The 10,663-nt window shown below is 45.6% G+C and overlaps 1 protein-coding gene across 1 annotated transcript in view; it reads left to right on the top strand.

The window, feature by feature from the left end:
* The first annotated feature begins 945 nt into the window (after positions 1-945).
* The window catches only part of ITSN1 (intersectin 1), a 229,022-nt gene continuing 219,304 nt past the window's right edge, over positions 946-10,663 (top strand). The window contains exon 1 of the mRNA XM_049785739.1: positions 946-1,174. The gene's annotated coding sequence lies outside the window, so the exon portion shown is untranslated. The remainder of the gene's footprint in view (positions 1,175-10,663) is intronic.

Below are 10,663 nucleotides of genomic sequence, written 5' to 3'. Positions count from 1 at the left end.
CCAAGTGGTCCTTGCGGACTAGGGTACCACTTTATGCAAATTGCAGTGGGAAGACCGTGACCCATCCTCATCCCATCCTCATTCCCATCATCTCCCCCAGGACACCTGCGTTGTTGGCTGGTGTAGCCCTTGCGCTGCTTAATTGTTTCCATTCAAACCTTCCTGAACTGGGCTTGAATGCCTATTCTAACTAGTGTCTCCCAAGGAATTGAATTTGAGACAGCAGAATCAAGTCTCTATAAATCTCAAATCTTCTTAATCTCAAAAGCTTTTTATTTATTTATTATTTTTAATTTTTTTTGTTTTTGGGTCACACCCAGCAGCACTCAGGTTACTCTGGCTCTGTGCTCAGAAATCACTCCTGGCCGGCTCTAATGGGAGGACCATATGGGATGCCGGGATTCGAACCACCATCCTTTTGCATGCAAGGCAAACGCCCTATTCCATGTCATCTCTCCAGCCTCTTTATTTTTTTATTTTATTGCGGGGGATGGGAGGAAAAACCTCCAAAGCTTTAAAAAAAAAAAAAAAAGAAAGAAAGCCGACCCAAAGAATAATTCGGGTGGCATCCTCTAGAGGGCGTGCCAAGCAGAAGAAAAAAAAAAAAGAAAAATTCCTCCTCCTCCTCCTCCCGCTCCGCCTCCCCGGGCCCTCGCTGACGGACGGCAGTGTTCTGCCGCCATTCCGTTCTCTCCAATTCCTCTTTGAACCGATCCGCCCCCTTTTCAGAGCAGCCCGTCATGGGCGGGGCTTGCTGTTTCAAGGGGCGGGGCTTGGTGGAGTACCCTCATTCTGATTGGTGGCTATAATCGCCACGCCCCCAGGTGGGCGAGACCCCCTGCGAGTGGGCGGAACTGAGGAGCTCAGGCGAGAGAGAGGCGGGAGCCCTTAGAGGGAGCGAGGGAGCGAAGGAAGGAGGAATCGGGGAGCGGAGCTGGCAGGGAGGGAGAGAGAGAAGGAGCGCAGTTTGGTTGCTCCGTAGTACGGAGGCCCGCGAGGGAGAAGAAGCCCGAGCGAGCGGGGCTCCGGGACGCGCGGAGAGGCGGAGAGGCGAGAAGGAGGCGGGCGGGGATGGTGTGCGGGGCTGCGGCTCCGGCGTCCCTCCCCGCGCCCCAGTGCGAGCTGCACTGATTTGTCCTCGGGGGCGGCCGCCGCGGACCCTCCTGGAGATGAGGTGAGGAAGACTGGGGGGGCTGGCTGCACGGCGGCGGCCTGGCCCCGCGCCCCATCCTTTCCCCGTTGTCCTCGGGGGTGGGGGGTGGGGACCCCGGGACGGGCTTGGAAGGAAGCAGCAGCCCTGAGATGGTCCCGGATTGTAAGGGGGGTCCCCTCCTCCTTCAGGGCGCCCCCCACCCCGGAGTGCGCTGCCTCCTTCCCGGCCTGACCTCGGTGCCCTCCGTCGCCTCCCCCAGAAAAGCCTCCTGGGGGGCTCCAGGGCTGCATCGCACCTCCCTTCCACCCCTCCACGGCCTTGAGTCCCCCAGGCTCTAATTGCACCTTCTTCCCCCCCCAAGCTTGTTCTAAGGTTCTTGCAAAAATAAAAAAAAATCGCAAAAATCAAGGGCAATCAATGCCGTTCGTTCGGTTCGGCTGGGTTGGGTTGGGTTGGGTTGGGTTGGGTTGCAGGCAGGCAGGCTGGCTGCCTGGCTGGCTCTCTCGGTCTTCCTTCGGGGGCCGCGCGCTCTGCTCCGGGTGGCTCCGCCGCGCCTTCCTTCCCTATTACGCACCGGACCCCCAAGGCTTGGCTTGCTGGAACGGGGAGCTTGCCTGCAGACTGAACCCAAGAAAAATGCAGCCCCGGAGGCTTAGGATTGGTTATTCCTTCCTTGAGTCCTTTTTGCCTTGGGCTTAGAAAACTACTTAGGCGATTGCATTTCCTCTGGGCATCTTTTGTTGCTTTTTTTTTCTCCCCCCCCCACCCGGACCCCAAGAAAGGCTGCTTGCTTGCTGAGCTTTGGAAGAATTAGTAAAGCGAGCTGTTGGTTTCCCTGTTGGAGCTCTATGGAGCCTATTCTATGGAGGATTTTCTTTTCTTTCTTTCTCTTTCCCCTTTCCTTTCAATTTGGACAGTCAACTTAAATTGGGAAAGTTTCCTGTTAGAACTTTGCTTTTTTCGCCAGTTGTTATTTTGAGGGCAAGCAGCTGCAGCCTGACATTTCACTGGTCTGCAAGGGTCTGCAAGGGAGATGCGTTTCTTTCTTTGTGCTGCTGATCCGCTTGGGCATCCAGCAGCTATTTGTGGGATCAAAACCGGTACCAGCCCTAGAAGCGCGGTAAAAAGAAACAAAACCAAACAAGTACGGACAATAAAAACAAATACCATACAGACAGATTTGTATGCATCTGGAAAATCCCAGTTCTTGTCAGTGGGGAGGCAGTGTTTCTAATCCTTTTGAACACAAGCTTCTGGATGAGGTGGATGGGATCAGAGGACAGGATCTGGTTTGTGTAGTGCTACTCTCCAGCTCAGAAAAAAAAAAAAACAAAAAACAAAAAACCTCACCACCAACAGTAGGAGGAATAGATTCATTTATTTTTAGATGAGTATGGCAACTTGACTATTCCTCTAAGTTAAGGTTTCTATGTCTGGAATAGAGGCTTTAAAAACTTAAAAAAAAGTTACCTAAGGATGTTTGTTTATAAAAACATATATGTTGTAGATAGATAGATAGATAGATAGATAGATAGATAGATAGATAGATAGTCTAAACGTTCTTTTAGTATTTGGTAGAATTTTTTTCCTGTCAGTTTGGGAAGAAGCCAGGAATTTATTTTAAATCAATCTAAATGAGAAATGAAAGATCCTCTAATGTAATTGATGGCATTAAAACTATTTAAATCTCTTTTGAGTAGTTCCTATAAAGAATACCTACGTTACAACTGTGTTTTTTTTTAAGAATGTATTAGTTGAAATTTCTGTAGCACATGGTACCTTTACAAAACTCTTATTATTATTCTGCCAGAGTGAGGGAGGAAACGGAGCTCATTTTTGATGTACTTTGGAACCCAGTGGATTGTTCAGATACTAAGCATTGTGAAATAGGGCATAAAATGAGTGGTAGCAAGTGAATTCCCTGAAATGTTTGTCCTTCTTAGCCTTTTTTTTTTTTTTTTTAGCTGACTAACAGTTTCCCTTTTTGCTCCCATATTGGTTGTAGAATCTTGTCAGAGTTCACCAGTCTGTCCCATCACATGCCTGAGTTTGACAACTGTAAATCCCCTGGAAGTGGTGAAGGAGGCAGTGCTGATCAATTTCTTTACTCAACATTTTAATCCGCTTCCATTGTGAATAAGAATTACTTGGCGGGTCGAGTTTATGTTACTCAGTGCAAATTCCACAGCTGTAAAGATTTTCACTTTGGAATGGTCATTTCGTATTTGAATGACTTCACTCACTGATGAAGATTCCCAAAGTCAAATTATTTCTCAGTAATAATTGGAGTTTTATTATTATTATTATTATTATTATTATTATTATTTTTGAATATTGGGGTCACATGAGGTCACATGACCAATGGTGCTCAGGGGCTAGTCCTGGCTCTGCAATCTATAGCAACCCCTCAACCCCCCTTAGGCATGAGAGAGAGAGCACTGTGGGGAGAGTGCTTGCCTTGAAAGATCCCATATGGTCCCCCTGAGCATCACCAGGAGTAATTCTTGAGCCAGTAGTAAACCCTAAGCATTCCTGGGTATTGCTCAACCTCCACCCACCCCAAAAAAAAGTGATTTCAGGCTGTGCTTAAGGGACCATATGCAGTGCCAGGGATTAAACCTGGGTCAGCTGCATGCAAGGCAAGTGCCTTTACCCTTAGACTTTGACCGTGAGTTATGTTTTTATTATTTTTTAATTAAAATATTTTGGGGGTAGTGTTTTGGGTTAGTATATCTTTTGGTGCACAGGACTTACTCTGTACTAAAGGATCACTCCTGGCAGGCTCTGGGGATCATATATATGGGTTGCTGGGGATCAAACTTGAATCAGTTTCTTGCAAGGAAGTACCCTTCCTGCTGTACTATCGCTCTAGTCTCTTTTCCTTTTTTTTTTTGTCTTTTGGGTCACACCCGGCAGCACTCAGGGGTTACTCCTCCTGGTTCTTCTACACTCAGAAATGGCTCCTGGCAGGCTCAGGGGATCATATGGGATTCTGGGATTTGATCCACCATCCTTCTTTTCTTTTCTTTTCTTTTTCTTTTTTTTTTTTTTTGTTTTTGTTTTTGGGCCACACCCGGCAGTGCTCAGGGGTTACTCCTGGCTGTCTGCTCAGAAATAGCTCCTGGCAGGCACGGGGAACCATATGGGACACTGGGATTCAAACCAACTACCTTTGGTCCTGGATCGGTTGCTTGCAAGGCAAACACTGCTGTGCTATCTCTCCAGGCCCAAGCTCTTTTTCTTAATTAAAAAAAGTGTTTTTTTGTTTTTTTGTTTTTTTTTATTTGCTTTTTTGGGCCACATCTAGTGATGCTCAGTGGTTGACTGGCTCTATGCTCAGAAATTACTCCTGGTAGACTTGGGGACCATGTGGGATGTTGGGGATTAAACATATGCAAAGCCAGTGTCCCTGTACTATTTGTTCCTCACTCCTGTACCTGAATTGCTTTTAAAGTACAGTTTTGGTGGCTGGGAAGATGCCTCAAAGGTCTGGAGTGCATGCTTTGTGTGCTGGAAACCTGGGTTGATCCACATATCATGATTCCCCAAACACAACCAGGAGTGCCCCCACCCCACAGCCTACTCCTGAAATAGCTTATCAGCAATGCTGGGTGTGGACCCCACACCAAAGTGAAGAAAAGGTAAGATAAATTTAAGGTGAGTTCTTATCATCTCACCTGACCTCAAACAGTATTTCAACAAGTTGTCCTGGAATTTCTCTTTCACAGCAAAGTTGAAAAACTACTGGCATTATACTTCCTTCTCCCCAGCTATCTCCTAAGATCATGTCAAATTTGTATGTCAATAAGCTTGTATGTCATAGCTGACTAGTAAAAAATGAGCTCAACCTATCAAGTAGGTAATGTATCTATAATAATACATCTTGGCTGTGTTAAGAATGAGTTTTATGTTCTGAGATATTTAGAATAATGCCCTGAGGAACGTGATGAATTTGTTTTATTTTGGGGCCACACCCAGCTGTGTTTAGGGCTTACTTCTGGCTCTGTGCTGAGGGATCACTCTTGGCAGGCTCTGGGGACCATATGTGCTACTGGGGGAGGGGTCAAACTCAGGTCAGGTGCTAGCAAGGGGAAATGTCTTAACAGTTGTACTGTCTCTCGAGCCCAATATATATATATATATATATATATATATTATATGCATATATAATACTATTTTATTTATTTATTTTATTTTATTCTTTTGCCACAGCTGGTGGTGTTCAGGGTTTCTCCTGACTTTTTTTTTTTTTTTTTTTGGTTTTTGGGTCACACCTGGCAGTGCTCAGGAGTTATTCCTGGCTCCACGCTCAGAAATTGCTCCTGGCAGGTATGGGGGACCATATGGGATGCCGGGATTTGAACCGATGACCTCCTGCATGAAAGGCAAACACCTTACCTCCATGCTCTCTCTCCAGCCCCATAGTTTTGAACTGACACATATGTTCTTTTTGTTTGTTTTTTTGTTTGTTTGTTTTTCCGACCACACCCGTTTGATGCTCAGGGGTTACTCCTGGCTAAGTGCTCAGAAATTGCCCCTGGCTTGGGGGGACCATATGGGATGCTGGGGATCAAACCTCGGTCCTTCCTTGGCTAGCGCTTACAAGACCAGACACCTTACCTCTAGCGCCACCTCACCGGCCCCACTTCTCCTGACTTTGTACCCAGGGATCAATCCTGGCAGGAGATACTGGGAATCAGCCAGTCACACACAAGGCAAGCATCTTACCTGTTGTATTATCATTCTGGCCTTTCAGTGCAGTTAAGCAGTGAGTGAGAGACCATGTTTTCCTGCAAATTTTTCTTGTGAAATTGATCTTAAATTCCTAGTCCCTGGGTTTTATGAATTGGGACCCACGAGTTTTGTTGTACTGTTATTCCCATCAGTTTGGTTGCTCTGAAAGGAGAAAAATTTCCCAAGCATTTAGAAGGCTCAGTTGATGAGCTGGAGTTTTAGAAGGCTTCTATTGAGATGTTTACCTAGAGACTCAGGGTGTAAATTAAGTCTCAGGATAGGAGCAAATTACTGTTATCACCGTCTCAAAATAAAGTTTTATAAACAAATGATGACAAACCTAACATAATGTCCTGACATTGGTTTCCTCCAAATTGAGAAAATTGGTATGTGCTCTGTCTTCACACTGATAACATAGAGCCTTCATTTCCTACTTCTACCTTCAGGGTCCAACTCAGGGCTTTATAGAAGTTTCTATTGTGGAACTGAGGGGAATTGAATGGTTAACTGTAATATTTAGGGGTTTCGGCCACACGAGAAAGCCTGCAACTTTTGTTATCTACCTGTTAAGATGAAAAAAAATTGGGTGGGTGTATTGGACCACACCCTTCAGTGCTTTGAGCTTACTCTTGGCTCTGTGCTTAGGGGTAGAAATTGGGGAACCAGTGTTGTGCCAGAGTTTGAGCTGAAGTTAGCTAAGTGGGAGGCAAATGCTTGAACCCCTGGACTCTCTCCAGCCTTGCCTGGCACAGGAGTGATTTCTGAACATAGAGCCAGGAGTAATCCCTGAGCGCCCCCGGTATGGCCCAAAACCCAATAAATAAGTAAATTAATAAATAAAACAATCTTTGGCAGTTAAAATGGAAATTTCCTGGCAGGCTCTGGGGACCATGTGGTTTGCTGGGAGTTGAACCACCCTCCGTCCTGGATCAGCTATGTGCAAGGCAAATGCCCTACTGCTGTGCTATTTCTCTGGCCCCAGAGTTTTGCTTTTTTAAAAAAAATTAATATTAGTTTGTTTTGGGGCTATACATGGCAATATTCTGGGTTACTCCTGGCTCTGCACTAAGAAATCACTCCTTATAGTGCTTAAAATCAAAGCCGCATTCAAAGCATGCTCCCCATTCACTGTGCTATCTCTTCGGCCCCAGTTTTGCTTTGACCAGCCTCCTGATCCATTTCTGACTTTGGTCTTTAGGTCCTTTTGCTAACTGGTAGCAGGCATGAGCAGGAATATATTTTGTTGTTGGGGGTCCCTTACCTGATTGTATTGAGGACTCGCTTCTCTCTCTGCTCTAGGATTGCTTCTGGTAGGCTTGAAGGACCTTATGGAGTGCCATAAGCAAGGCAAATGCCCTTCCTGCTATACTATATCTCTAGCCCATAGGATAGGACTTTTGGAAGAGAACAAGTTGTGTGTGTGTATGTGTGTTTTGCTGGCCCATTTGAACCAACAAGAGTGTGTGTGATTGTGTCTGTGTAATTTTTACGAGAGAGAGAAAGAGAGAGAGAGAATTTTACTGGCAGCCTTAGCATAGAGACAAAGTGGCATTGGGACTGTCATAGCCTGTGTCTGTGGAACTCATTCTCACCATGGCGAGTTTCCTGAGTGGTTTTATCATTCCATCCAGGACTGTTTGTCCTGGCTCCAATGTTTTTGAAAAGCAAACTCCTCTTTTGCTATGCAAGTAAGAAAATAGATTTTGTTTGGAGGGAAGTCCTTGGACCTCATCTAGGATGCCCAGGGACTGTTTGTGGTTCTGTGATGAGGGATCTCTCTAGGCAGTACTTGGGGTACCTGGGGATTGAATGGAATTCCCCCATGCAAGGCATCTAAGTGCCTTAACTCTGTTTCTCTCTCTCTCTCTCTCTCTCTCTCTCTCTCTCTCTCTCTCTCTCTCTCTCTCTCTCTCTCTCTCTCTCTCTCTCTCTCTCTCTGTTGCCTCTGTCATAGATTTCTAAAGCAAGTGAATTTGAAACTTGGAATTTGAAACTCAGCTGCTCCATCTGGCAGCATGAGACTATTATTACATTTTGGTCATTGACATAAAGGCTGTTTGGACAGGTGAGAACCAAAATTTAGGAAAAAGGACTAGAAAATGAGTGTTCCTGGCATATTTTGTGTACAAGTATTTTTTTTTTCTTTTGCTTTTTGGGCCACACCTGGCAGCACTCGGGTTACTCCTGGCTCTGCACTCAAAAATTACTCATGGTAGACTTAGAGGACCATATGGGATGCCAAGGATTGAACCTGGGTTTGCGGTGTGCAAGGCAAATGCCCTCACCTGCTGTACTATCACTCCAGCTCCTGTGTACTAAATTTTAATGTATCTAAGTGAGAACCCTCCCCTGCCCACTCTCCTTCACTTGTAATAACAAATATGGAACAAAGTCATTGAATGATAATTTGTTCCTATGTGCACTCATTTTCAGATCATCAGACACACAAATATATGTATGTGTGTTTATATATAGAGTTGTTATAATCAATTTTGTGTGCTTGAGGAGGTTGGAGGGAGGAAGGAGGAAGAGAGTGGGATGAAGGTAGGGTCCTGGGTTCAGGTCGGAATAGTGTAGCAGCAGCTTGTGGGTGTGCAGACTAGCCCAGTGTTTGAGGCACCTATTGTGGGGAGGCCCAGATAACCCCAGTGAGATGAGTTGGTGAGAGGCAGGCAAGGAATGAAGGAGGGAGAGGCTGCTTTGGGTGTTACTTCCAGCAGGGAGGAAGCACATGCAGGTAGTAAGGGGGCGGTGGAGCCTTTGATTTGCTTTTGTTGAAGATCTCTGGAGGCGGTAGGACGCTTGCCTTGCGTACAGCCAACCCTGGACCGACCTGAGTTTGATCCCTGGCATCCTGAGGCTGACAGGAGCAATTTCTGAGCGCAGGGCCACGAGTAACTCCTGAGCACTGCTGGGTGTGGCCCCCAAACAAACAAAAAAAAAAGATCTCCAAAAGGGAGGGATAGAGAGCAAGCAAGGTTGACTTGACTGCACTATTTCTGGTGAAGGTTGATGCCTTAGTGAGGATAATGTCACTTCCTCATCTTGAAATCTATCAGAGCAAGAGGGAGATGAAAGAAGTATATATACTATATGTTGTATATGTAAACATTTCCATGGGATTATTATGTTACTGACCCTACCCTGATCGGTGATTGTGCCCTACCCTCGGGTGTGACCTGGCATTCTGCTCCCACCCTAGGGTGGTACCTGATTCTGCTCCCACCATTGGGTGGTACCTGATCCCACCATGGGGTGGTACCTGATTCTGGGGGATAAAAGCAAGGGTCTGTGGAAGGGGGGGGGCTTTTTGGCTGGAACTAATGCTGAGGCTTTTGGCTTCAATCTTGTCCTCCGAATAAAGCTGATATTTTCACAAGTCTGACTATCTGCTAGCCTTTTACCCACCACTTCACCTCAGAACTGCCGGCTGAACAGGGTGGCAAAAGCGTGCTCCGAGCTGGAGGGGAAAGACCTCATTCTCCATCCCTCCATTAGTCAACCCCATCAAGGGCTGACTTGTATATATATATATATATATATATATATATATATATATATATATATATATACACACACACTATATATATATATACACACTATATATATATATACACACTATATATATACACACTATATATATATACACTATATATATTATTTATTTATTTATTTATTTAATTTTTTGTGGTGCTTGGGCTACTCCAGCATTGCTCAGGGCTTACTCCTGGCTCTGTGGTGGTGCTTAGGGGATCCTGTGCGATGTTGGCGATCTAATCAGAGTCAGTGATGTGAAGCATGTGCCTACCCCCTGTACTAACTCACTGTTCTCGACTTAAACTTTTTGATGGTCTTTAAGGAAAACAGAATAGTAGTAGTTGACTACTATTATTAGTCAAATGAAAAAAAGAGGGGCCAGAGTGATAGCAAAGCAGTAGGGTGTTTGCCTTTCATACAGTTGACCCGGGATTTGATCCCTGGCATCCTGAGCCTGCCAGGAGCGATTTCTGAGCGCAGAGCCAGGAGGAAACCCTGGTGCTGCTGCCTGGTGTGGCCCCAAAACAAAGCAAAACTAAAAAGGGCCCAAAGATCAGGAACTTTTTTTTGAGGTGGGCCACACCTTTCTGTGCTCAGGACTTACTCCTGCCTCTGTGCTCAGAGGTCACTTCTGGCAGTACTTGGGTGATGCCAGGTATCAAACCCAGGATGCCCTTATGCAAGGTGAGTGCCCTCCCCAGTGCACTGTTGATCTCTGGCCTGGATTGGGAAATATTTTGGACATCAACCTTAATTTAGGTTATGAGGTTATGAATCTAGGTTTCTGGCTGAGATTTTTGTTTACATTTTCTGGCAAAAAGAAACTTGATCTGAAAACGAATTCTTCAGCTACCCGTTTTCGTGAGTTGAGTATCTACAGATGGAGAATTGACCTTAGGGAAGGTCTAATTTGTAAAATGCTGCTGTGGTCTGTGGCAGTTCATTAGCCTCAAAGGAACATAGGAATAGGGTAGTAATTGTAACAACCTTAAGGATACTTCCTTGCTCCAGTTAATTAGGATCCAGTCTTTGTTGTTTCTAGTTGTTCGATCTCATTAGCTACAGTGATACCAGAGTTGTGATTTTGTCACTTAAGAACCCAGCACTTTTGGCCAGAAAGAGGGAAGGAGGCTGAGGGCACCTACTTTACATGGAGCTGAGCCTGGGTCAATCAATCCTCAGTACCTCAGAGTATCAGGGGTCACTCCTGAGCACAGAGCCAGAAATAGCTCTTGAGTG

This window comes from Suncus etruscus, chromosome 13, assembly GCF_024139225.1.
Source record: "Suncus etruscus isolate mSunEtr1 chromosome 13, mSunEtr1.pri.cur, whole genome shotgun sequence".
NCBI classification, from domain to species: domain Eukaryota; kingdom Metazoa; phylum Chordata; class Mammalia; order Eulipotyphla; family Soricidae; genus Suncus; species Suncus etruscus.
This window is presented reverse-complemented; position numbering and strand designations above follow the sequence as displayed.